The 26,376-nt window shown below is 41.9% G+C and overlaps 1 protein-coding gene across 15 annotated transcripts in view; it reads right to left on the bottom strand.

Moving 5' to 3' along the window:
• Positions 1-24,475, bottom strand: part of TRIP12 (thyroid hormone receptor interactor 12) — an 83,923-nt gene extending 59,448 nt beyond the window's left edge. For 4 of the 15 annotated variants that reach the window (XM_061452954.1, XM_061452961.1, XM_061452963.1 and 1 more), the window contains exon 1: positions 24,239-24,469. The gene's annotated coding sequence lies outside the window, so the exon portion shown is untranslated. The other 11 variants (XM_061452965.1, XM_061452966.1, XM_061452968.1 and 8 more) reach the window with 10 other exon arrangements.
• Between the last annotated feature and the right edge of the window lie 1,901 nt (positions 24,476-26,376).

The raw sequence follows: 26,376 nt of genomic DNA, 5'->3' as shown, positions 1-26,376 counted from the left end.
ACACCACCAAACTTTAGCACAATGGAAGCTCTTTTTAATTAGCTACTCTGAATCATTAGAGTGGAAGCATTTCTTGACCATTTCAGAAACATCCTGTATATTAAAAGGGGTATGGATAACAGATACTGCAGACAACTACTTCTCAATTACCAGTAAGGCTATAAATACACTCAAGCGATGAGCTCCACAGGGGCAGAGGAAGGGGGCGATTATGAGGACAGGAATCACAGAATCAACTATGTCGGAAAAGACTTTAAGACCATCAAGTCCAATCACTACCCCAGGACTGCCAAGTCCACCACTAAACCATGCTTGCTCCAGCTATGCTTTTTTATTTTTTGACACCACTTCCAGGGACTGCGATTCCACCACTTCCCTAGGAAATGGTAAATTAGTAAAGGAAGCACAGTTACTCCCTATTCAACTCACTGACTTTACAACAAACAGTCATCAGAAGATTATGGCAACCTTTGGGCCTTGCATTAGGAAGAAGTCAACTTTCCTCTGCAGTCTTTCAAGAGCTTAGACCTTACCCAGCCTTCTAGCTGAGAGTGGCAATGCAGAAGGCTGCCTTCACAGAATCAGCAAAACCAATGGGTAGGAACTTGAAAGGATATTAAGTGCCATGTTAAGGTTCTCTAGACTGCATCTATACATACGTGTCTACAATGACAAAGAATGGGAAGAGAAAGTTCTGGCATGGAAGAGAAAAAGGAAAGAGCTAAAAATACCTTAATTTGTGATCTCATGGTTCAGAATTCGAGGAAGCTGTACTGCAAATTGGCAGTTAGATTATCACTGCCTCAAACTGAAGATTCTCAAGTTCTCACAATATATTCTCAAACTGAAAATGCCTCTTTAAAGATGCACAACACTACTCACTAGAGGAATGCCCAGGTTGTTAGGACTGTGTGATTCAACGGGTTACACATGCCATGACCCCAAGCCAAAAAATAGCACCCTTACCTACTGACTTCTACCTGGTGAAAGGATTGTAAGATAGTTGTGCAAAAGATACCATAGCTTGAGAACACATCGTCAGGGGAAGTAAGAGGTCAAGTACTGTTCAAGGAAAAAGTCTAAACACATGCTATCACATGCTCCACTGTTGATAATAGTTCTGTGACAGTGGGAAGACATTCTGAGTTGCAAAAGCTGAAGAGCCTCCCCTGCTTCAAGGAGGTCAGTTGAAGTCTGAGACTGCAGAGACTTTGCTGGGCCTGATATGGAAAAGCAAACTGAAGACTTATTCTGCAACCTGGAGAAGCTTAAAACCTTGCTTCATAATGATTACCAAGACCTGGAACCCATCACTGATTTAGAAAGAAAATGGTGGATTGGTCTACACACCACAGCCAGAACCTCAGCAAATCCTTTTGGACTTTATCAAAAAATTAAATATCACACACGGCACTAATTCAAACTACAGACAAGAATAGGCACCACTGGCAGACTGCTTTATAACCAGCTACCAGTACAACTGGCTGTATAAGAACCTAAACATCTCAAGAACCAAGAGAAACCTATGCGGGGGAGGCACAAATCAGCAAAAAAATAAAATGCACATGGGGTAAGTTACACAGCAGAATATTCCTGTTCATCTGGACAGCTTAAAGGAACCAAAAAAAACACTAATCATGATCTGGTTTGCATATGGTTATATCGGATTCAAAGTTGAGCTCAGGTGTCTCAGGTCTGTTTGTATGACCACTGTGCCCAGCTCATGGCACTCAGGAATCCATAGTTTTCAGTACTGAAGAAAGAATCACCCTTTTAGTGCACTGAGAAATTAAACCAGGACTAAAGTTTAACTGAATTCTTGAGAGCTGGTTAAGGGGCCTACCTAACATTAAGACTATAAAAGCCTTTACCTCCTACACTCCTTTTCTCTGGAAGACCTGAAGCTGCAGTTTGAGAAGAAAAAGTAGTTGCATGGAATAAACAAAATACAACTTTGTTTTCAGGGCATCCCCCTTCAGTTCTGCCACCACACTGTGTTTGGTTGGGGTTTTGTTACCTTTTCATGTCATTGTAACATGCTCAAACTAGTTCAGTATAAGTTTTCCATCAGTGTATGGTTTGACTTGAATTCATTAATAGAGAGAATGCTCTCTTGGTGGCAGAACACCATAATTTAATCCTTGAAGAATATATTTTCATGTTTACAACACATGTAGTTTCTTGGTCTTCAGTGCTCTGTTTTGGTTTTTTTAACCAGTCAAGCATTAAATTCTGTTGCAATACAGACAAATCTGCATCAGTTACATTTTCTCAGCACTCAAATACAAAGACTACAAAACGTCTAAAATGCAGAAACTTCTGAATTAATCTATATTCAGTAAAAGAATAATCTGAACTGGAGAGCTGCAAGTCAGCCAGTGACAGCTCAGCTTAAGAAGCAGCCCAGAAATATTTAAGCCATCTCAGTAACACAAAAGATTTGTTACACCACATAGAGAGCTAGCATACATAAACATAGCAAACATTAGCTGCAGAACACTGAACCACCTTTTGCTTCTGTTGACAGCTCCTTTTCCCTTTTAGCACAGCAATGGTAAAGGGAGGAGTGCAAAAAGGAGCAAAATTCCTCTGCCAAATCAGACCCTCTAGCAAGAGCTTGACTTCATCTCTACAAGAACTTTAAGATTACTTTTACTGACAGACGGCTAGATGAACAAATTTACACTAGGAGAGACTCATGTAATTCTCCTAACTGCTGCTAATACAATTGTGATTCCAACTTGCTAGCAACAACAGAAATAACATTTTTTCCTTTTTTTTTTTAATTAAACAAAAGCAACTGGTATCTCTTCAAGGGAAAGGGCATTTTTTAGCAGCCAAATTCTAAACAAAACTCTATTTGTAGTGAATGCTACAGAGTGAATTGATGAGAGTTCTTTGTTTTAGCAGACTCCCAAAAAAGACATCACAAGCAGTACAAGTAAAAATCTCCTCTGCCCTTCCTTTTCAGCTTCACTAGAAACTTTGGTTTAGTAGGAGCCAAAATTCACTATCTGTGCAATAGTGGCTTAAGCTTTCACTAATGGCATAAAAACCAAACATGCCACCTTGGCAAGTGCAAGGAAGAACATTCTCTTCAGAAGAGGGGAACAAACTTGAATGAGGAGTTTTTCCCTTCTGTGAGACAACACAAATGAGAACAGAACTCTTCATGCAGTACACACGACTGAAACCACCATGAACAAAGACAGTAAGGTGTAGGTAGATGGTCAAATTAAGACCAAGTAAACAGGCATGGCAAAGCTGGGGGCAGGGGGGCACTTATTACCAGTGAAGAAAAAAAGTCAGTTGAGCAGTGAGTGAAAATTTTAATTTAGAAGCTCTATTTCAGTATTGGCATGCACGTGAACAGAGAAGTACCCAAAATCATCACCCACTCCAAGTCTGCCCTGCCCAATGCTTAATGCCCAGCTGCTTTTGAGCTGCATAGCTCTGTTTACTTCAACATTGTGAGTCTGAATGCAGAATCTATTGCTACAACACCAAGCCTCTTCCCCATTCTAACCCCACACACCAGATGGTGCCTTAGTTGCAGTCTGCTGTTCACCTGCATCTGGCACACGCAGCCCTTAAGTAAAATCAAAGTGCAATAGCATAAAACAAACACTGACACGGTACATACCCATGTCCTACCTGCAGAGCCTGTTAGACAATATATGCCCCACATTGCAGCCAAGTTCCTCATCAGCTTCTGCCAAGGTGTCTTACATTACAGAGAGAACTGGTGAGCTCAGTGGCTAGTAAAACACAGTTTGGCCTCTCAAAGTCTAAATCAGCAAAACCACTTTAATTAGCCACTAGAACTAAGAAAAGACTAGACCTTACAGAAGTTACTGGATTTGACAAGTACCACAGACAAACCCAAGTTTATAGGGCATTATGTAGATGTATCCTGAAAACAAGGTGGAGGGAAGAGATCGAGTCTTCGTTTTTACAATATTCAGCTTCAGCTTGAAACTAGTTTACATACAGAAATGCCCAAAGTAGAGAAGCCCAATCACTCATACTAGCATGGCTTAAAGAGAAACACTTAAAAGATAAAAACAAATTTAATAAAAATAATAAAAAAAATCCTACGTTTCCAGGGGAAGGGGAGGACACATCTATTTTCAGCTTTACTAGAACAGGTCTCAAGTTTTTGTACCTTCAGAATGTCATTTAGAAGTCTGGACAAATAAGGAGGATCTCAGGAGTTTCTCTTGGTTTTTTTAATCACTTGTATTTAGCACTGACTCAAACTGATGTCTGTTAAGGCTTCCTTTCCTACATTGTCTCAAGCAGGTTATGCTATCCTGAATGAAGTCTTCTATCCAAAAAAGGTCACAGGCCTACTGCATAACAAGATTCCTATGCCACATGATACAATCTGGAAAACGGTTTAATTGTAGCTGTTGAGGAAGAAATCCAATTAAAACAGGTTAAGTTTCCGGCTTCCTTAGCACTGGATCTGCATACAGATCTTTAACTATCACAAGGATACTGCAACACCAAACAAAGGGATTAAAACATATTTAAGGTTTCTAAACTGGGTAGGTGCTCAATTCCAAGATGCCACTGGCTCATGTGCCACAGGTACATCTTCTCAACCTAAGAAAAATTTAGACATTGACATTATTTAGACATTGATGTAGTAAGAGCAAGCTCCAATACATATACCAAATCACTGACACAGGCACAATCAAAGGTATTTACCTTGTATGAAATCACATACCAAACTACCTACCAAATATCAGTTTAAAGAAACACAAGTTCTCTGTAAAGCTGAATAAAAGGAAGTCACACCTAAAGAAGCACCTGTTAAACACTAAGGATTAATCTGTCTTTAAGCTGATCCTATCATTGATAGAATCAGAACTCCATAGTACTCAGAGCTATTCTGTCATGGTAACTACACAGAAGAACACACAATATTGGTTTCCAGAACTGCATGTCAGGAAGGCTCCAACCCTTACAGTCATGGAAGAAGCTGTCAAAAGCCTGAAGGAATTAAACTTTATGCCATACTTTGAGGAGATTGTCTACTACACACATACGCATGTTTTCAGTACTCTACAAATAAAACAAGTCTGTAAGAATGAGGCATTGTACAGGGAGATTACCAAGTATGTGATCAGTAAATGAATGCTCCCAGAACCTGAATGCAGAGCATAAGATACTGAACTTAAGCAAATCTAAGTATTAGAGGTCTTTCAACTGCTTTTTAGGATACCAGACTTAGCTTTAATTTAAACTAGACAAGAACTCACCATCACCAAACCTTAGTACTGACAAAAAAAGTGTCTACTACAAACTCCTCTCTCCCTTCCCATATGTGCAAGTACCACTAGCCTGTTCCTCACCAATGATTTTTACCTCCTCTCTCCCAGGCTACCCATACATTTTCTTTGCATAAGGAACAACTGTAACTATACACATCTTTTATAGTTCACTAGATGAACATATTTATGCTAATAAGGTACTTTTGCTCAGGGTCACAGCATGGCCCAGTTGTCCTAAAACCCTTGCTGATAGCCAATCACTTCAGATTGAAAGAAAGGCTACTTACTTCCTGGCAAGATGTTCCAATAGATGCTGCCTAAACCTGTTACCTCCCAGCTAAACTGCTGCTCCTTAATACACTGCAAGGATTCACAGACTACCAGTAATACAGAAAACTAATCAGAAGAAGAAGTTTTGCCACAGTTCCAAGATAAAGAACAAGCAGAGCTTGAAGCTTTCTACAGCTTGACCTTCGGACCAAAATTATTATTTAAGAACTAGATATTATAACAGCTGATTTGATAAGCCTTTGCTCTTGCAATTTGCTCTGTGATCCAATCAGAATACTCAAAGGTTGCCTCCCAGTACAGGTGACCTTTTATCCTACACTAATGCGTACCTATGCCTCACAAGTAAACCTACAACCTACTGCCCCCAAACAACACATACTGATTCTGGCCTTGCCTAGGATTGCAACAGAACATGACAAGGAACAGGGGAAAGGGAAAGAGTTTCTTTTAGGTGCTTCATGCGCAATCAGCAACAGTATATCCTGGAGTAAGGCTATGCATCCATCTCGCTACACTCCTGAAAGCAAATTTTTACAAACAAGAAAATAATCCCATACCATTAAGACAACAATGGAAATGGAAGTAAACTTCATTTAACTCCCATGCAGGATATCATTTTGTCTTTCTGGTGTTTGGGTTTTGGTTTTGGTTTTTTTTTTTTGTTTGGTTTGTTTTTTTCCCTTTAGAAAACATCCACAAGACTTTTGTGTATCTTCAGAACTATTCCAGATGTCATCCTCTTTACTATTTCTTTTAAGCCATTTCATAAAATGCATGAGTAAAAGAGACAAAACAAACAAAAGAATATTTAACTGCAAAAGGCATATTCATCATGATGCAAGACAGAACAACTCTCTTTACAACACTTTAGTAAAAACCATACAGGGAATGGAGTGGCTTCAGGGAAAGATTAAAGAAAGAATATGACGTAGACAGGCTTGTGAAGGAAGATGGAAAAGAACTGTAGGCCCATAAATGAGCAGTTTCTTCCTTCCCTCCCCTCTGTACAATATCTTACCATATTAAATGCAAAATTTAGGTACTTCAGAAAGATGGAGCCTCTCTTAATCCTACATTTGTTTTGCTAATGAAAGATACTCAGCTAGGAGCATGCACACAAAATCACAGAATCATTAGGGCTGGAAAGGACCTTAAGATCATCTAGTTCCAACCCCCCTGCCATGGGCAGGGACACCCCACACTAAATCATATCGCCCAAGGCCTCATCCAACCTGGCCTTGAACACTGCCAGGGATGAAGCATTCACAACCTCCCTGGGAAACCTATTCCAGTGCTTCACCACCCTAACAGGAAAGAATTTCCTTCTTATATCCAAGCTAAACTTCCCCTGTTTAAGTTTTAACCAGTTACCCCTTGTCCTATCACTACAGTCCCTAATGAAGAGTCCCTCTCCAGCATCCCTATAGGCCCCCTTCACATACTGGAAGGCTGCTATGAGGTCTCCATGCACCCTTCTCTTCTCTGGACTGAACAGCCCCAACTTTCTCATCCTGTCTTCATACGGGAGGTGCTCCAGTCCCCTGATCATCCTCCTGGCCCTCCTCTGGACTTGTTCCAACAGTTCCATGTCCTTTTTATGTTGAGGACACCAGAACTGCACACAATACTCCAGGTGAGGTCTCACAAGAGCAGAGTAGAGGAGCAGGATCACCTCCTTCAACCTGCTGGTCACACTCCTTTTGATGCAGCCCAGGATACGGTTCGCTTTCTGGGCTGCAAGCACACACTACCTGCTCATGTTCATTTTCTCATCAACCAACACCCCCAAGTCCTTCTTTGCAGGGCTGCTCTGAATCTCTTCTCTGCCCAACCTGTCGCTGTGCCTGGGATTGCTCCGACCCAGCTGTAGGACCTTGCACTTGGCATGGTTAAACTTCATGAGGTTGACATCAGCCCACCTCACAAGTGTGTCAAGGTCCCTCTGGATGGCATTCCTTCCCTCCAGGGTATCAACCAAACCACACAGCTCGGTGTCATCGGCAAACTTGCTGAGGGCGCACTCAATCCCACTGTCCATGTCAATGACGAAGATGTTAAACAAGACCGGTCCCAACACCGATCCCTGAGAGACACCACTCGTTACTGGTCTCCAGCTGGACATTGAGCCATTGACCACAACTCTTTGCGTGCGGCCATCCAGCCAGTTCTTTATCCACCGAGTGGTCCATCCATCAAATTGATGTCTCTCCAATTTAGAGACAAGGATGTCGTGTGGGACAGTGTCGAACGCTTTACACAAGTCCAGGTAGATGACATCAACTGCTCTACCCCTGTTCATCAGTTCTGTAGCCCCCTCATAGAAGGCCACCAAATTGGTCAGGCAGGATTTCCCCTTAGTGAAGCCATGCTGGCTGTCACCAAGCACCTTGTTGATTTTCATGTGCCTCAGCATGCCTTCCAGGAGAATCTGCTCCAAGATTTTGCCAGGCACAGAGGTGAGACTGACTGGTCTGAAATTCCCTGGGTCATCCATTTTCCCCTTCTTGAAAATGGGGGTTATATTTCCCTTTTTCCAGTCATCGGGAACTTCACCTGACTATCATGATCTCTCAAATATGATGGCCAGTGGCTTCCCAACTTCATTGACGAGCTCCTTCAGGACCTGAGGACTTGTGCACGTTCAGATTTTTGAGATGGTCTCAAACCAGTTCCTCTCCTACAGTGGGCGCAAGGTCTTCATTCTCACAGTCCCTGCATCTGCCTTTCAAGACTTGGGCGGTTTGGTCAGAGCTTTGCCAGTGAAGACTGAGGCAAAGAAGTCATTCAGAACCTCAGCCTTCTCCAAATCCTGTGTAGCCAGTTCTCCCGAGAGCTTCCTGAGGGGGCCTATGTTCTCCCTAGTCTGTTTTTCATTTGCTATGTACGTGTACAATCCCTTCCTGTTACCCTTAATACCCCTAGCCAAGTTTAATTCTAGCTGAGCCTTAGCTTTCCTAACCTGGTCCGTAGCTTCCCAGACAACATCCCTGTACTCTTCCCAGGCCACCTGTCCTTGCTTCCACTTACTATAAGCCTCTTTTTTCATTTGAATTTTCCTCAGCAGCTCCTTATCCATCCAAGGAGGTCTCCTGGCCCTCCTGCTGCACTTCCTGCTGGTTGGGATGCAACACTCCTGAGCTTGCAGCAGGTGATCCTTGAATATCAACCAACAGTCTTGGGGCCCCTCTGCCCTCTAGGGCTGTATCCCATGGAACCTTCTGAAGCAGGTTCCTGAAGAGGCCAAAGTCTGCTCTTTTGAAGTCCAGGGCAGTGAGCTTGCTGCACGCCCTTCTCACTGTCCTGAGGATCTCAAATTTGAGCATCTCGTGATCGCTGCATCCAAGGCTGCCCTGGAGCGTCACATTTCCAACGACCCCTTCCCTGTTGGTGAGCACGAGGTCAAGCACGGCACCTCTCCTTGTCGGCTCCTCTATTACTTGCAGAAGGAAGTTGTCTTCTACACAATCAAGGAACCTCCTGGATTGCTTGTGCCGCGCCCTACCGTCCTTCCAACAGATGTCAGGGTGCTTGAAGTCACCCATGAGAACAAGGGCCTGCGAGCGTGAGGCTTTTCCTGTCTGTCTATGGAGTGCTTCATCCGCAGGTTCTTCTTGATCAGGCGGTCTGTAACAGATCCCCACAGTAATGTCTCCCATAGCTATATTCCCTTTAACCCTGACCCACAAACTCTCTGTGGACTGCTCACCTGTCCCCAGACACAGTTCCATACTCTCCAGCCTATCCCTAACATAAAGGGCTACTTCCCCTCCCTGCCTGCCAGGCCTGTCTTTCCTAAAGAGCCTGTAACCTTCCATTCCAACACTCCAGTCATAGGAGCTATCCCATCATGTTTCTGCGATGCCTATTATATCATACCCCCATAGATGTGCACGCATCTCTAATTGCTCGTTTGTTCCCCATGCTACGGGCATTTGTATAGAGGCATCTGAGCCGAGCTCCAACTGAAGCCGGCTCATTGGCTGGAGCGGCTGGAATATCTCTGCATTGCTCCAAGCATTTATTATAGGTTCTGGCAACTGACTGGGTGTGTTGGAATGGAATGATGCCCCCCTCCCCCAACACATCTAGTTTAATGACTCCTTGACCAGTCTGGCAAGCCTCCTACCAAAACTGCTCTTTCCCTTCTTTATCAGGCCAGCTCCACCAGCCCCCACTAGACCTGGCCTACAAGCTTGGGTCCCGTGTTCAAGACACCCAAACCCCTGACTATGACACCACCCTTTTAACCATTTATTAACCTGGCTAATCCTCCTAGCTTTTTTTAGGTCCTCCCCTGTATCCTGGAGAATTGATGAAAAGACCACCTGAGCTCCAGAGCCCCTAACCACCTCCCCCAGGGCTCTGTAGTCTTTATGTTCCCCAATCTACTACTATCCATATCCCTAGCACCCACATGTATCACCAGGAGTGGGTAATAGTCCGTGGGACTTACTAGAGCAGGCAGCCTCTCTGCCAAATCCCTGATCCGTGCCCCCGGTAGGCAACACACCTCCCTTGAGACGGGGTCTGGACAGCAGACAAGTGTTTCTGTCCCTTTCAGTGTAGGGTCCCCTACTACTATGACCCACCGCTTTTTCCTAGCGGCACCAGTAGAGATCTTTAGCAGTGTATCGGCCAGCTGTTTCTGGCTCAAGTGTGCTTCCTCATTAGCCCCCTGTAGGACAGCAAAGCGGTTCTGCGTGGGGACAGGGGATTTAGGGGGAAGCCCCTTGCTTTTGGTTGTCCTTTTCCTTCTTTTTTGTTGGTTTTTTTTGTCACTAATTCCCAGCTTCCCAGGTTAACGGCCTCCTTCTTTCCTTCATGAGGTAGAGGTGAAGCTCTGCACTGCAGCCTCCCCTCTCGTCGGCTCTCTCTGGGTGCCTACGCTGCCCACCGCCGGGGCAGACAGAGCAGAGCTCCCAGACCGGGCCCTCATCATATGAGGAGTGCTCACCATCCCGCCCGCCTGCCCGCGCAAACTGCATCAACGCTCTACCCGGTCTCTCGCCCTCCCTGGGGCAGGTTTTTAACCAGTCAGGGCTGGTGCCGCTGCTTCAGGCTCCCCCCCGTGTGAGTCAGCTGCTCGCTCTCGTCAGCTGAGCTTCCGGCTCCCGGGCAGGTCCTGTCGAGGACTTGAGGCTCCCTCGGTGGCTCTTGTCGCTCTGAGTTGAGGCTCCTGGACGCTGATCTCCCCCCGCTCCGGTGTTGAAGGCATCCTCTCTCGAGCTACTCACCTCAGCAATTGACCCCTCACCTCAGCAACTGACCCAATCTCCATCCCACATAGGATTAATGAGCAATGAAGTGTTTGAGTAGTATCTTTACTATTTCTACTTCCTCACATCAGGTCTTTGACATCTTTTCTCCCATAAATTATTTCCTAGCACCTCGAACCTCCATCAGCTACAAAAAATGCCAAATTAATTGTACTAACTTTGGGTCTTTCTTCTATGCTTTTCAATCTTTATTTGTATGTTTTCTTTGTATTTAAAGGCTCCTCTGGCAGAACAGTTTGGGGACAGATACTGTGTACTGCAATTTGAAAACAGCCTGATCTGTCCCGCAATTTCCTCCACAGATCTCAATGGTAATGAAACCGCTGCTCACCAAACTGGCACTATTAAGAAATAGCTTCAACTATTTCCTATCAAATGTCTATTTTGACTAATTAGAAAGTAGAGAGTACAAAGCTTCTAACACGGGACTTTTAAATGAACAGTCTCACCCTACCAAGTACAGCATGTGCCAGTGGCATACACTAATATAAAAATATTTATTATATTGAAGCTGCATGATGAGAGTCTACACATTTCAGTGGTGCTTTTTTTCACTTTCAAGAAGAACATTCTGGATGCAGTATAGTAGTGTGCATTTCATAATGGATACTTTCCTAATTTAAAAGTCAGCATAAATATTCTGCACATATTCAAGTATGACAGACATTGAGCCAAACACTTTTTTTTTTAATAACTCCATTAACTCTAAGCTTAATAGCGATTACACTTCCTTTTACTCTTCGACAGGATTTAACTTACACTACAGTTACACTGCAGACTAAGGACAGAAAACCTGAACAAGACAGACTTGGAGGCATTAGAGCTATTAGCCTGCACTACAGTTTTTCATCTGAACTCCACCCTATCTTTCAAAGGGTGCCACAACACTGATGTATGCTAAAAAAACAGCTACATTTCTCGAGAGACTTCCTAGCGAGTGTGGTCATCTAAATAAATTAGAAAGGAAATTTAGGTCCTCTAATCCATAAACTAAGTAGAAATATTGTGTACTTCATAGTAGTTGGAAGCTACCTTCTATAAATATTTATCCAAAGTTCCTACCTTTGAGTAGGTCATTATTTCAAATCCCTCTACTTACACAAAAACCTCAGAAAGTACAGGAATAGAGTACAATTTTAGTTTTACTCTAATGCCTGGGCAGATCATTTTTGCTTAAGAAGTCAGCACACTGAACATCAGGAGTTAGTAAAAAAAAAAACAGATTGCACCCGTACAAGTTCATACAGACAATTTAAAACCAGATACTTTAAGCTACCACCATCACCAGTAAAAGCCTTCAAATTCTGCTGAAGCAACCAGAAATTACATCAGCTTCTCCACCACAAATGATATTCTCATCTATGCAAGCATAAAGAACAAAGCAGCTTAGATGATAGCCAGCCAGTCACAAATATGTATTTTTAAATTATTCCCACCTCAAAGATGGGCCACCAACCTTCCCAGCCACAGAGCAAACACGCCAAAAGTACACACAACTCTAGTTTGTAGCCATAACCTGGAATCCTGTTAAGTAATGACAAACTAACTTGATTCTGGATGCACCTTAACTAAACTGAGACATTTAATTCACTATATCCTGCTATAGATTGAGCTTCGGCTTCTAGCTGGCACAGGTCTGGATTTCCACAGGTTACCTTCTTATTTTGATATTGTCAACAGAAAGACCAAGCCCTTCTGAAGTAAGCTTTTTAAACAAGTTAAATAATATACATAAAGCAAAGGTAGTGGCTTACAAGCCCCAATTCAGCTATGTTTCACACAAACTATCTGAAAAATCAGAGGAAATACAGTAGTTTCTCATCTTTTGTACTTGTCACACTCTTGTTTCTGAACAGCTTTCATGATTCAAAGGGCACAAAACTCCAGGTCCTTAAATTTCCTTGCCTGAGCTGCTCTAAGCTTAAGCAGCAGGTTAACATCTTTAGAACACCTTCATTTAAGAGAACTAAGCACAGAGATCCCCATGGGAGCAACTACCTTTCATGGTATAGCTACAACATTCATGACAATACAGCTAGAGTCAGTGGTATAAAAACCTTCTAAATACTTGTGAGCTTTGTTTTTTCTCCTCCTGTTAGCCTTTAGCTAGCAACTAGATATTTGGCACTAAAAGCCTGGCATTTAAACTACTCCAATCTAAAATGACCCCAAAACACAGTAAGGAACCACTGTCCTTCTGCTTTACAAAAAAAAAAAAACCAAACAATTAAAAAACAAACTACTATTTAAAAAAAGAGATCCCATTAGTGTTGACAGCATTTCCAGGAATATGTCCTTTCCTGACAAACTAATATTAAAGATTGGTTCTTTCAAACACTTCTCACAGGACAGACTACTTTCTTTCACCATGTCAGTAGTGCCATGAAATTGTATTTATTTACTTTATGAACTTCTGTAGATAGATATTCTCACTGAACTGGAGTTTCACAAAAGAACTCAAGTACTCTTTGGTGAGGACTATTAAATTACAGCCTTCTACCTGTCAGTTTCAAAGCTGTGCTACAGCAAACAGCTACAGCAAGAATATTTTTGTCTAAAACACTTCTATTTTTTAGACATAGCTGGACTTAAAACATACACAGATACAGTGAATGTGCAATCAGAGGCCCAGTGTTGAGAAAAATGGTTGGAAATGACAGTTCTGTAAGCTATGGGCACTTAACCCCTATACATTTGTAACACCTGAAGACAGGCAGTATTAAACTTGGAATTAAATCTTGAAATCGTCATTCAGTAAACAACAGAACATCAGTACAGGACAGCAAAACTAGACACTTGGTACTATTTCCAGGCTTACAGAAGAGACGGCATTCATTATTTTGTTTCTGTTTTGTTAAATCCAAAACTACTTAAACAACCAACTTCTGTTAAGTAGCATTCAAACAGAATACATCATTGTATGAGTGTAGCAGAAAGTATTCATAATGATAAACACACTGTTACCCATAGAAGGAAACTATGAAATTTACTGTTGTTAGAGCTTTATTGTTTATTACAGCATTGATTATTTCAATATAACTACACAGGTAATATGGTTACCTAAAGCCAGAGCTGTTCCCTCAAAATTCCCTTTTTTTTTTCCCAAAACTATCAAAACTTGCAAGTTACCTTTTCTCTCCTCCTTCCCTCTCCCAACATAAAAAATATGCATTCAAAATACAGAACAGTGAATTATTCCAATAAGACACTTGCAATGCTATAAAGTACAATAATACCAAGCATCATGGAAATCCTATCCCTCAGCACTAAATCCAAGTTTTACTATAAGCCAAGCTTGTGAGCTGACATAAGCATTAGTCACTACGTGCTCCAGTTACTCACAGAATGATACTGGATGGGAAAAGAGTGGGGGAAGGGTGGAGTGAGGGGGAGTGGAAAAGGAACCAATGCTCATGTAGATGTACCATTACAGAGTAAATAAGAACTCTCCAGTGCTTTTGTACAAAAAGCATTTATCTGGAATACTCTACCCCATCACAGTTGGCCTTGGTCAAGAGAGATGAATTCCAGTTGAAAGTACGTAAGAGTGCTCTCACAGGAGGTGACTAACAAAACCTGTATTATTTAGCCTGGCAACAAGGTTATAAATGCTTTAAGTGCCAATGATAAAATACCAAGAAAAGTACTTCAAATAAGAGGATAGCATTGATACAGTTAGCAGGCAAAACAGTTATGACAAACTTTCAGGCTGGAAATTAGATGATCCCAAATTTCAAGAAACAACATGCTGAAAAAAATCTCTCAGGAGGACTGCAGAATCAAAACACAAGTATGAGACTAAAACCAAAGCACTTAGTTCCTTTTTAGACAGCTGCAAGTTAGATATATCAAGGGATATACCAACAACATTAACAAGATTACACTTTTGAAATTATAAGGTCTTACTAATCTTATTCCTAGACAGTAGTTCTTCACTGTCCTCACAGAGAACTGACAAATAACAAGTTCTGTTGTTCTACTCGGCCAGTCACAGAGATGAGATGCTCATGACTGAGACACTTGGGTATCAAAAGTATTTTGAAGGCTCAGCTCCTAGAAAAAGCTAGTACATCCACTTTGTTCTTTTTGAAAAGGGAGTAACCAGAACACCATTCTTATTATCATAACACCCATTCTTTCTCAGAATGGTAAACTCAGAGAAAACACTGCAAAGAAGCAAACCAGTATTATCTGCAGTTTGTTAAACTGTTCTTATCCTGTCCCATGGTACCTACCACTGAAACTTTACTGTGACTAAGGAAACAAAACTTGTCCCCACACATTCTGCTGAGGAGGAGGGGTGGAGGCAGAAGATAGCTCTCCTCAAAGCAAGTTATTGCAATACGCAGTGAGTTCTAGGATTTAAAAATAAAAAAACCACAAACCACACACCACTCTTTTGGACAGCGTTATTCCATGCAGAGGTTGTTTATCCAGCTTGATCCTTCTATTGCTGTGTCACTCTGTCCATATGTTCATGTTTGATATCTCACAAGGCGGGGGGGGGGGGGGGGGGGGGGAAGGGAGGGATATGCCAGAGTTAATACATTCAGGAAACCAAACCAGTTACGCGATTTTTTTTTTTTTTTAAATAGCTCCATGTAGAACTAGCGAACAAAATACAGGAACTCTACAAAAGTACAACACCGAGATTCTATAATTGAGTTATTAACAACTTTCAAAGATTGATTACAGAACATAGAAAGTCAAAATACTACTCTATGTTGTCAGGTCAACTAATAATATCACCTGCTATCGTTTTGATGTACCATCTTACCGAGCAGACTTTCCAAACAGCCCAACATAACTTTTGTCAAATAAAAAAACACTGAAAATCTAAAAAAACTCTAAGGAAGAAACCACTTCCTACCTGAAGATTTACAGCTTTTAGAAGCAAACACATAAGCAATTTTGTGATGCACAGCAGCCTACTACTTGGCTTACTTTTGATTAAGTTTTTAAAATGCTCCCACACCACTAAAAAGAAAAAATAAATAAAACAATGAATTTAATTGCATTAGTAGTACAAGTGAGACCTAAGCTGCCTTGAAATGGCAACAATGAAACAGACCACAAACAGAAGTAACAGTACTTTAGAACAGACGGCTGAAGAACAGGTTGAAGGATTTGACAAAGTATTTCTGGTGACACTACAGCTGTTGACAGCAGGAAGCACAGTTAGAATTTAAATGCGAGATCTCAATCCAATAGAGATCTGTCAGATAGAAACTCAGACTTCATCTGAACATTATGTAAAAGTAAAGAGTTTTGTAAAACAGATGATAGAACTACATCACATTTTTTTCTACTGACATAAATTACCCAACAGGAATCTATTTAAAACCGCAATAATAGTTTTTGCAGGTTTTGACTAAGTCTGTGACAGAGGAAAAAGCCTGATGCTCCCAGGGAATTTACTTTACTCTAGACAACCTCTGGGAGCAATGAAGTATAGCAAGAAGTATGTTCATTGCTTTATATTTTTAAAGTGACAGATTGAGATTACTTTGAATGCCACTTCAGTGAAGTCTCATAGGCAACTTTATATTTACTTTAAGTGTGCTCTCAAAACTTAACTCATCACTACATTTGTATTTACCTCAAGTTTCCAAATACAGTTCTCAGGATCTATCTTACTTGAGCTCCTCTGCATACAGCACAGTTAAATCAAAATCTTCAGTGCCCTTTCTGTTCTGACTCCAGTTCAGTTTTAGCAGTATTTCATAAACCCCTAAACTACTAAGGAAAAAAAAAATCTTTAACACTGTGACCATAGTGCTCAAGAATCTAAACATTAGTGGAAGGCATCTGAGTTTGGATATAAGGAGGAAGTTCATTACTGTAAGGGTGGTGAGGCACTGGAATGGGTTTCCCAAGGAAGTTGTGAAGGCTCCATCCCTGACAGTGTTCGAGGCCACACTGGACAGAGCCCCGGGTGACATGGTTTAGTGTGAGGTGTTCCTGCCCGTGGCAGGAGGGTTGGAACTAGATGATCTTAAGGTCTTTTCCAACCCTAACTATTCTATGATTCAAGCAGTACTGTTTCTTCACACACTAAATTCCACAAAATCCATCTTTCCTCTTCACAGTTAACCTGAAGAATGCTCAGTTTCCACTCTCACTATGAAGTACTTCAACATGCATATTGAGGCGTGCAACAGCATTTCTCTTAACAATGCTTCTTCCAATTGTAGTTACAAAGCTCTGATGAAAGTTTTCAGCTGGAGCCCTGTTGACAGTCTAGTATAAAACACAGCTACATTCAGTTGCAAGACTACAAACATGCAGCAGAACTGTATCAACTTAAAAGCTGTCATATAAGAAATTTGAAGAAAGCATATTTGCTGTGTTTATTTTTGACATAGAAACACATCTGTTCTTCTGCCAAGCTTTTTGTAACTGAGTGTGGGAATGAAGCTTCTTTAATCCATAATTTTATGGCATAACGCAGGTCTTAATTTTTATTAACAGTGTTTTATTGCAGAAAGTTATCCACTAAATAAATCAGACAGAATAGTATCAGAGTAATATGTGGCAGCATGTACTGTTATTACATAAACACGAAAAACACTGTTGGACAGACCAAGCACAACTTTTTAACCCTTGGAATCCTGGCTTAAAGTCTGCCATAATTATGCTGTTTCCATCACTGTCCAAGGTTCAGTTGAAATGGCATTTTCTCCAAAAGTTTTTTTACTAACTTCAACTGAAGTTGCATTTTTACATATACCGACAGTGTTCTTGCACTTTCCATTACTTGAACTCATTTATTTTGATTACTGGTATTACCTTAAAGATATGAAGCCTAGCTACAAGAGCTTCTTCTCAGTTGCTATTCACTCAGGCTTAATTCACACAGACTATGACTGTCTGAGTGCCCTAATTCAAGTTATCGATTTCCCACCTTCCCCTAATCCTTAGGATGGATGAATTCATCAAGCTATTATACCTGAAACAACTGCAAAAGTCAAAACACATGAAGTTTTGAAGAGAAATTACAGCTCCCAGTCAGTTACTTTATTAAAACTGAGTATATCCTCAAAATAAAGGGGAAGAAAACATTCAGTCTCTAATGAAGGCAGAGTTCCAAGTCCACATTCAGATTACAGCCTATTAATATGCACATTCAGTTACTTTCTTCATTAGTTCTCTTTAAATGCATAGCCACATCTCACCCGTGATCAGAGGGTTCAGTTACACAGCACACACCTTCCAGGAAGGGATACTTTCTATACTAAATAAACTAATTTCATAACGGATTTGACATTAGAAGACACAGAACATTATTAACATGGATAAGACGTCTATTTTTGGATAAGATGATTTTTTTAAGATGTGGTTAACATCAGGGCTAGAAGATGACATCTACCACAGATTCATAACCCACAAAGATATATAAAACAGCTTCTTTCTCACTAACTCCAGAAGTTACAGCAAGCATCAAGGACATTGAATTAAAGTTCTCTTATAGTTGGTGGTGGGCCACATGTGTGCAGTTTTTCTCTTCTTTTGAAGGGGGCGAAGAGGAGAGAGAAGGGGTATGGAGAATGTTGAAGTCCACCATCACCAGTGGTATAATGCATTGTTTAGATCTTTCTTTTTCTGGTGCCTCAACTCATTCATATTGCTCCTAAACAAAAATTATTTAAGAGTGGTCTTTTGACTTCCATATTAATTTACCTGTACTTCTACTTTTACACGTAAGCAGTCCTGGACCAAGGCAGGATGTACAGAACAGACTTTTAAGCACATAAGCCCCTGCATTACAAAGAGATAATTTCATCTACTCAAGAGTGGGTAAGACAAAGCACAACAAGCTCGTAGGAAGGCAAAAAAGGCAGAAGTTAGACATGGAGAAATATGACGGAGAACAAGACAGCACGCATGCTTTCTAAAGGCAACAACAGCATAAGACAGGACCTAGTTATCTTGAAAAGTATGTACCAGATGACCTGTGACAGTTTGTCCCAGGCTCTTTTTCCTAATGGTTTTGCCTTTAGCAGCTATCCCTAAAAATTCTTCATTGCGGTTATTCTCTGCATTAATAACAATTGATATTAACCATGCTTTACACATACATGTCAGTCACAAATATGAAGGAGATGCACATTGCTGATATTGAGCCTAATGCCCTTTTCACTACTTAACAATCTTCCGGAAGTTTAACAACTTTGTCCCCAAATAACACCTACATCAGAAAACAAACATATCTGTAGTCTTTCATTTCCACCTTTACAACAGTCTAGCAAGTAGTTGCCCTTCTTTACGCTAAGTTTATTTATCTGGATGTTATGCAATAAAAGAAGGCTTGTCAGTAACAAGTTGCTCTGAAAGCAGAATAAACATGAAACGTGTCTTTTCTGTCTGATCTTAAAGAAGCCTTCTTGTTCAACAAGTACCAGGGACCTCAGCTTCCATTTTGAAACCAAATTGCTCTCTATAACTCCAGGTTCACATTCCAAGAGATGACTCAGAACCTTTCATACCTTTTAAGAAGGTCAAATCTTTGCAGTTCAGCATGCACACTTTATTGTGGACACCATCAAAAAGCAGACCAATCCATCCAGAACAGTGAATTCCCCCAGCTTCTTGAGACAGCATTGTACTGCTACACATTGTAGAATCCTTCCAGTTTCCTCTCCATACACACCCACATACCTTTTCAGGTTTGTTGTTGCCTTTTTTTTGGTGGTGGTGGTTTTGTTTTGGGGTTCTTTTTTTGGTTTTGGGTGGGTTTTTTTTTGTTGGTTTGGGTTTTGGTTTTCTTCCTTTCTTATCACTCAAGCAGATGGAGCTGTTTTATCAGTTCAGTGAGCAATGAAAAACTATTTAAGAGTAGATAAAGTCAAGTAGTGAAGGGGTCACATGACCTCCAGGGTCCTTTCTAAACCAGCTTACTCTATGAATCATAATAACAATGGCTTTTTTTAAGTAACTGAAGGCAACTATGGCTTGAACACCATTGCTAGTACTTCTCAAACTTACTCAGTATTGAAGTCCAGTATTAGATCATTGTGATTAACACTTCTGATATACACCTAACTTTTTCAGTTTTCCAATATAAAAGTCTTCACTTCAAAAGTTGGTTATCTACTGCTGTTATACATGGCAGTTCCCTACCATATTTGTACTGAGTGTGCTCATGAATCAAGTAAGACTGGCAACAGTCAGTATATTGCAAGACAAGCCTTACTGTAAACAGTGAGAATAAACAGAGTGGTTATATGTGTGCTTGAACCCTGGCTGCCAGACAGAATTGAAAGAGAGTAAGACTGAGTATTTACACAGTTTCTACCAACTTGATGAAAAACATTTTATCATGTGGCAGGTTTAGGAGAACAATTGCTCCTCAAAACTAACCTTCACACTGAAGCAACCATCACTGGTATCTGAAAGCATGCAGTGAGAAGCTAGCTGACTTACCACTATCTTTCACTGACTGTATGCTTGATACCATGTGTAGCTAGGAATTTTTTATTTACAGAAATTAATTCATGTTTTAAACTTAATCATAAAAAAAACAAGACACCCTGTAACAAGCAGCTACACATAAGCTTTTGCCATGCTTGATAACCAGTAAGAAGTCTGAAAATAGGTTTGCTTCTTAAGAAACACATTCTTTTCCTCCTGCTATTTCTTCTAATTACATAAAGTTAATATGACTTAGTTTTGCAGTTATCAACCTCATGTTCTGAATTAAATATTCACTATGAAAACACTCTGCAAGGAGTTTATTCATATACTGCTGTAAAACTGCTATGATACTATATATAGATTAAAATATTAAGAGCAGTTTCAAAGTATTACTTCTTCAAAAGAAAAAAAAAAAAACACAAAACACCTCACTGACTCAAAGGTAATCTGTTGCCCTACCAAAAATTCAGATGTACTTCTTTCTTCAGTCAGTACTGAATGGGGCAGTGACAGCTTTATGAAAAGTTTCCACTATTAGGAGTGTCACAGAGTCCACAAAGTGCTTTATAGAGAATGTTATTAATTTGACAGGTGATAAACAAGACACAGATGATCGAACAGGGCAATGGGAGATCCCAGAAACATTCGGCTTTCTTTTTGACAACGTGATAGTACACCATGTTGTACAACTTCAGGATTTGATTGTACTTTGTCAAAATAATTTAGTCTCAGTGTGACAGAAGACAGACCTGTGATCAGAAGTGTTCTACATGATGCTTACTAATTAGCTTGTTAGAAAATACAGCATGGCCTATAAGATTAACACAGACAGTTCCGAGATTTGCTTATGCTGCAAATTAAGAATAAACATGTAGGTTAGTCAAACAATAACTTTCCTACTCATGCTTCAGTTTCATTGCTTAGGAACAAAAGGAATTCAGTCAGGTTATCCTCCTGAATTGTCTCTAAGTAACTGTACTTATCAGCGATACAAAGACACACAAAAATTCATCTCTTTTTTCATTACATTAAAGTCAACTGCATTACATTTTTGCTAAGCAGCTACAGAAGGAATACAGTCTTTGTTGCCTGTAGCTTTGAGCCTCAAGTTTACAAATGGTTTATTAGAACAAGTTTTGATCATAATTTTCCTATAATATTTACATTCTGAGTTTGAATAGAGTCAAAAAGCAATATAAAATAGGAAACACTAAAAATTAATTTGTGCATCATTCCCAGTTGAGAATGACAGTTCTGATTATTCGTTTACTGGGAAGATACAGGTTGTTTCCCTAATGGTCACTTTGGCCTAAAGAACTTTTGCAACACATCAAAAGACTCCATTTTCATAAGCCTCTTACTCAACAGGTCGGCACTCCTACTGAATTAGATTTGCTATATTAGTAAGTAGTAATGTCACACTGTGGGTGACCTACAATTTTTCTACTAACAGCTAAGACCTGGTTAGGCTTCTACCTATGAAGCCATCTGGAGACTGAAGAACATTCAAAATTAAAAGTTACCAATTCAAGCTTAGCATTCCCAATTTTTTTAGACATCCTCAGAGAGAGCAGCAGGGGAGAACCCCACACATTACCTGTAATTCTAACACAGTCACCAGATACACCAAACAGCAAAAACTAAAAATACCCTTCCATTTTAAGATCAAAACCAGTGTATATGCAGAGCCAAGCCATTCATAATCAGCTACATTTTACAAATTTAGAAACTATTACAAATTTAAAACACATGCCTGAAAACCTGAAGTATTTACAGTATTTACTCACCAAAACACTGCTTTTGAACATCTTAGTTTAAATACAACATTGTTAAAACTATTACCTTCAAGAACTGAAATACTAATATTTTCACAAATATATTTCATTCCTATCAATACTTAGTAAATAAGCTACCAAACAATAGAAAGGTACATATAGCTATTTTTTTCAAATACTTCTTCCATGTTAGTTATGCATATTTTTAAATGTAGAAAAAAAAGTTAAAACTTCTATCTTAATGAAAAAAAATTAAAAATTCAGAAGTCTGAGCAGAAATCAAATACCAAAAGCCAGCCCTATACAATCAGAAATCTAGACTTGGTGGGGGTGAGAGAGGAGAGAACTGGAGAGAATATACCAGAGATAAACACAAGTAATCACAGCAATTCTTGCTTTTAGGATCTTACAAATTAAGTATACCTTCAGTGACAGTTCCCTACACAAAGCTTGTGAAATTAATTTAAGTGTTCAGAATTCCTCTTCTCATTACAAAGGATGTACTTCATATTTGTCAGGTGGTAACTACTCAACTCCTCTTTCTGACTGCCTTTAAAGCACCAGGAAACTCAAATTCATAATACACACAATACATAAACTGTGGAAGTTACCCTGTTTGAGTAAAGTTTTGTGTTACTGTGTTAGAACTTCTGGATCAATATTATTTTTGCTGAACAAGGCAGGAATTTAAAAAAAAAATCTTTTGGAAAAAAATAAAAATTATTGGATTGCTACACATCATATAAACGCCCTCCAAACAAACCACACACACTCTAAAAATGTTCCCGAGTTGCATGCCAGACTTACAGAATAAATTTAGGCCAGTACCAAGCACTCATTTCTTCCCCATGTGTAAATGCGACACAATCAGGCCTCACATGCAGGCCTCTCTCTCCAATACAGGCAGGACCTTTGTTCGATACGTCGATGTTTTTCCCCCAAAGCCCTTGACATAACTTTCCATTCTTTCCCCTATTATTTTCCGGTTCACAGTCTAGACTTTCGGACTCCCGTTCTGTGAAAACCCCTGGCTGTCGAGAAAGCCAGTGCACTCGGAAGGGGGGGGGAAGGGGGAACAATAAAAAAGTTGAACAGCAGGAAGACAGGCCTACAGGTCTCGCGAAAGCCCCGGTATCGGTTTGTTTCCTAGCCCCAGAGAACCAGAGCATTTACCAGGAGGCGGCTGGCGTCGGTACTAACGGTACCTCAAAACTTCTCGCGCTCCCCAGCCCCCCGGGGAAGGGGGAAGGAGGAAGAGCCAGGCAGGAAAGGGAGAACCCAGCGTTTGATCAGCCTCCAAGTACGACGCATTATGCAAGCAAACGCGAGGACCAGGCAACTTGCTTTTTGACGAAAAGCAACAAAAACATCAGTTCTTAAACGTTAACGGCGAAACCAACCCCTTTCGTGGGCAGCCGACACTAACTCCGACCCCACAGGCGCCTCCATTCTCTTCCCACCTTCTTCCTCCGCCTCCCCACCACCACCACCACAAGCTTGTGAAATATGGACGTCGGCCGATTATTTGGCATTTTTATCGAGCTGGGCAGGGGGGAAGGAAAGAGAAGTTGCTATTTATTTTTCTTCCTTTAAGATATTCAATAGCTCCTTCGCGACCCCCCCCCCCCCCCCCCAAAAAAAAAAAAAAAAGCCATTAGGGAAAAGGGGGCCAAGCGGAGTGGGGGAGAGAGAAGACGGGGAAGGGCATACAAATCGGTACGGCAGTATCAACATCGACACTGCCCTTTTGTATCAGCAGCTACACAGGGCTTCGAACGGGGAGGCCGCGCTCCCCCCACCGCCAGGCAGACCAAGCGAGGCGAGGCGATGCGGTGCGCAGCGAAACGGGATGTCCCTCGAACGGGCCCCGGTGACTGCCTGGCCATTTTGTCAGCACCATTTCCACCCCTTCCCTCCTCCGCGAGGGCTCTCTCCCCTCGCCCCATTACACACCCCAGGCCCCACACACACACACTCACCAGCGCGACGTTGTGTCGTCCCCGTCTCCCTCCCGCCTCCCCATCCGCAACAATGCTCCGGGATGGCGCTACTCCCCTCCCCCTGCCCCGGGCCGCCAGGAAGGGCAGCTCGGCTAACGCCGGGGATGACACAACAGGCCCGGCCCGGAGGCTGCCGAGGAACCAAGCACCGCACTACACCACCCCCACAACGCCCCCTGAAACAGCAGACGGGCCCCGGGTACCTAGTTTGTCCCGATACGGCCTCCGCACACTCGCTGTGCCGTGCCTCCCCTCCTCCCGGCAGCAACCGCCTCTCTTCCCTTCAATTATCAGCTGAAGCCGAAGCACCGAGCAGCGCCGCCTCCGCCGCCGAACCCCTTCCAACAGCGCGAGAGGGAGGCTAGGGGACTACTTTTTCCCAGCGCTGGGGCCCCACCGGGGCCCGAGAGCCCTCTGACCCGGCAGGCGGTCCAACCCCAGCTGCCACCCCCCACGTAGCCCCCACTGCGGCCGCGTGCGAGCCCCGATCCCTGCGTCCGGCGGAGTCGGTGCCCAGCGGTCAGTATCCCTCCGCCGGGGTCGTCACCCCTGGGTCCGCGCGTGTGCCTCCCCTCGGGTGAGGGCGGGGGCGAAAGTAGAGGGCGGAGCCGGTGGCGGAGCGAGGCTCTGCCGGTGGCGGGGCCGAAGACCCTGCCAGGCCACCACGATAACACCGGCCCTGCGCCTTTAAGAGGGGGCTGGGCTCCCGGTGACCCCGCGTGATGTCCGCCTCTTCCTGGTTGCTATAGATACCGCTTTCCAGCGTCCAAAAATGGCGTCGATGCTAAGAGAGGAAGTGCTCGGGACGCGCGGACAGGCCCCAGTCCTCTCATCAAGTCGTTCGTCATCTGTATTGGGCTGGTGGGGAGCGTTCTCTGCCCCGCCGGTCTCCTCACCTTATGGTTGCCGCTTCTTCTCTACCCGGGAAGGAAGAAAGGAAGTAGGGACCTGTCGCCGGCTATTGAGGCAGTAGTGGCTTTAGTAAGGGCCTGTCCTTGGGGAACGACTGGCGAGGAGCAAAGGGGCTCGTAGCGCCATGCTGGGGGAAGGCGGGATCGCTTCTCAGTGCCACCAGATAGCGACCCGGGCGGCGTAATCAGTGAGTGCTGCTGATTCGGCCTATCCAGGGTTGAGAACGCCTTATTGCTGCCTTGTGATGAGGTGGTGGTAAGTACCTGGGAAGAGTAAGGGCTTGCTACCGAAAAGGTTTTTTCCTAGCATAGGTGAAAGTGTGTGTGGGCTAGGAGGTTCTCTGTGGGGGGGGATTCTTTCTACCTAGAGTATCCCAAGCCTGTGGGAAGGGGCTCTGGGTGAGGACCAGAGGAAGGGGAGGGGAGGAAGATCCATCAAAATGGTGAGTTTGTAGTCTTGCAGAGAAGTATATATACATCTGTGATTTTGTAATCTTAATGCAAATTTAAGTCTAGTCTCAGAAATACCTCATAAATAAATGAGGTACTAACATTTAAAGTAAATATAAGTAACAAATCCGTAAGTAACAACGCAGTATTTCTCATAAGGAAAGACAAGTTTAGCTGCACTTTCAGAGTAACTAGACTTAAGGCAGGGGGAAACAATAGCCAAACATCTCATTCAAGAAAAATAAAATTAAACTGCCTAACTAGGAATGGGAAGACTGTGTATATCTTCCATAAGGTACCTGAAGATGTTTAGGTGACCTGCCTTTTGCCTGTGTAGATGACTGGTTTTCCAGTCAATGAAAGAAACACTGCTTAGACATCCTGGAAGAAAGGGGATTTTTTTAAACTTTTTAAAAATATTTTGCAAAATTGCTGTATGGAATGTTTGACAGTAAATGAATGAATCTTAACAAATCTGATTATGAGTTATGAAATAATAATGAAAATCATTTTTATTTCAACCTATTTTTGACTGGGTTAACTAGATGTGTAAGATACAAAATTAAAAGAAATTTCCAATAAAGTTTTTAAAATATCTCACTGGAACAAAAAAAAAAAGTCCACATTTTGAAACTAGAGGAAAGGTTTGGTTTTGTTTTCCAAGAGTAAACCAAAATAGTGAACATATTTTCTTCTAGAGGTGGGAGAATTGTCAAGTTTGTAATTGAGAAATTAGAGGGAGGGAAAGCTGATAAACTGAAGTTCAGCTGCAATTCCGAATGATCTATGCTCTGTATGTTATATGCTCCTTCTTTTGTCTGCCTGGTGCCAAGACTTTACTTTTTAAATCACCAGTTTCCAAAGGAGTTTTGGTTTCATTTTTCCTCAGTATCTTTTTTTTTAAGGTAGAACCACATTCCACCAAAGCTGCGAGTAATTACAGTGCTGCACAGTAGCTGAGGAATACATGCTTTTCTGTA

Source organism: Pezoporus flaviventris, unplaced genomic scaffold, assembly GCF_033815535.1.
Source record: "Pezoporus flaviventris isolate CSIRO_AGI_PZ_B2104156 unplaced genomic scaffold, CSIRO_AGI_Pfla_v1 ptg000013l, whole genome shotgun sequence".
In the NCBI taxonomy this organism is placed as follows: domain Eukaryota; kingdom Metazoa; phylum Chordata; class Aves; order Psittaciformes; family Psittacidae; genus Pezoporus; species Pezoporus flaviventris.
The sequence above is the reverse complement of the archived record's forward strand: the minus strand, read 5'-3'. Positions and strand labels throughout refer to the sequence as shown.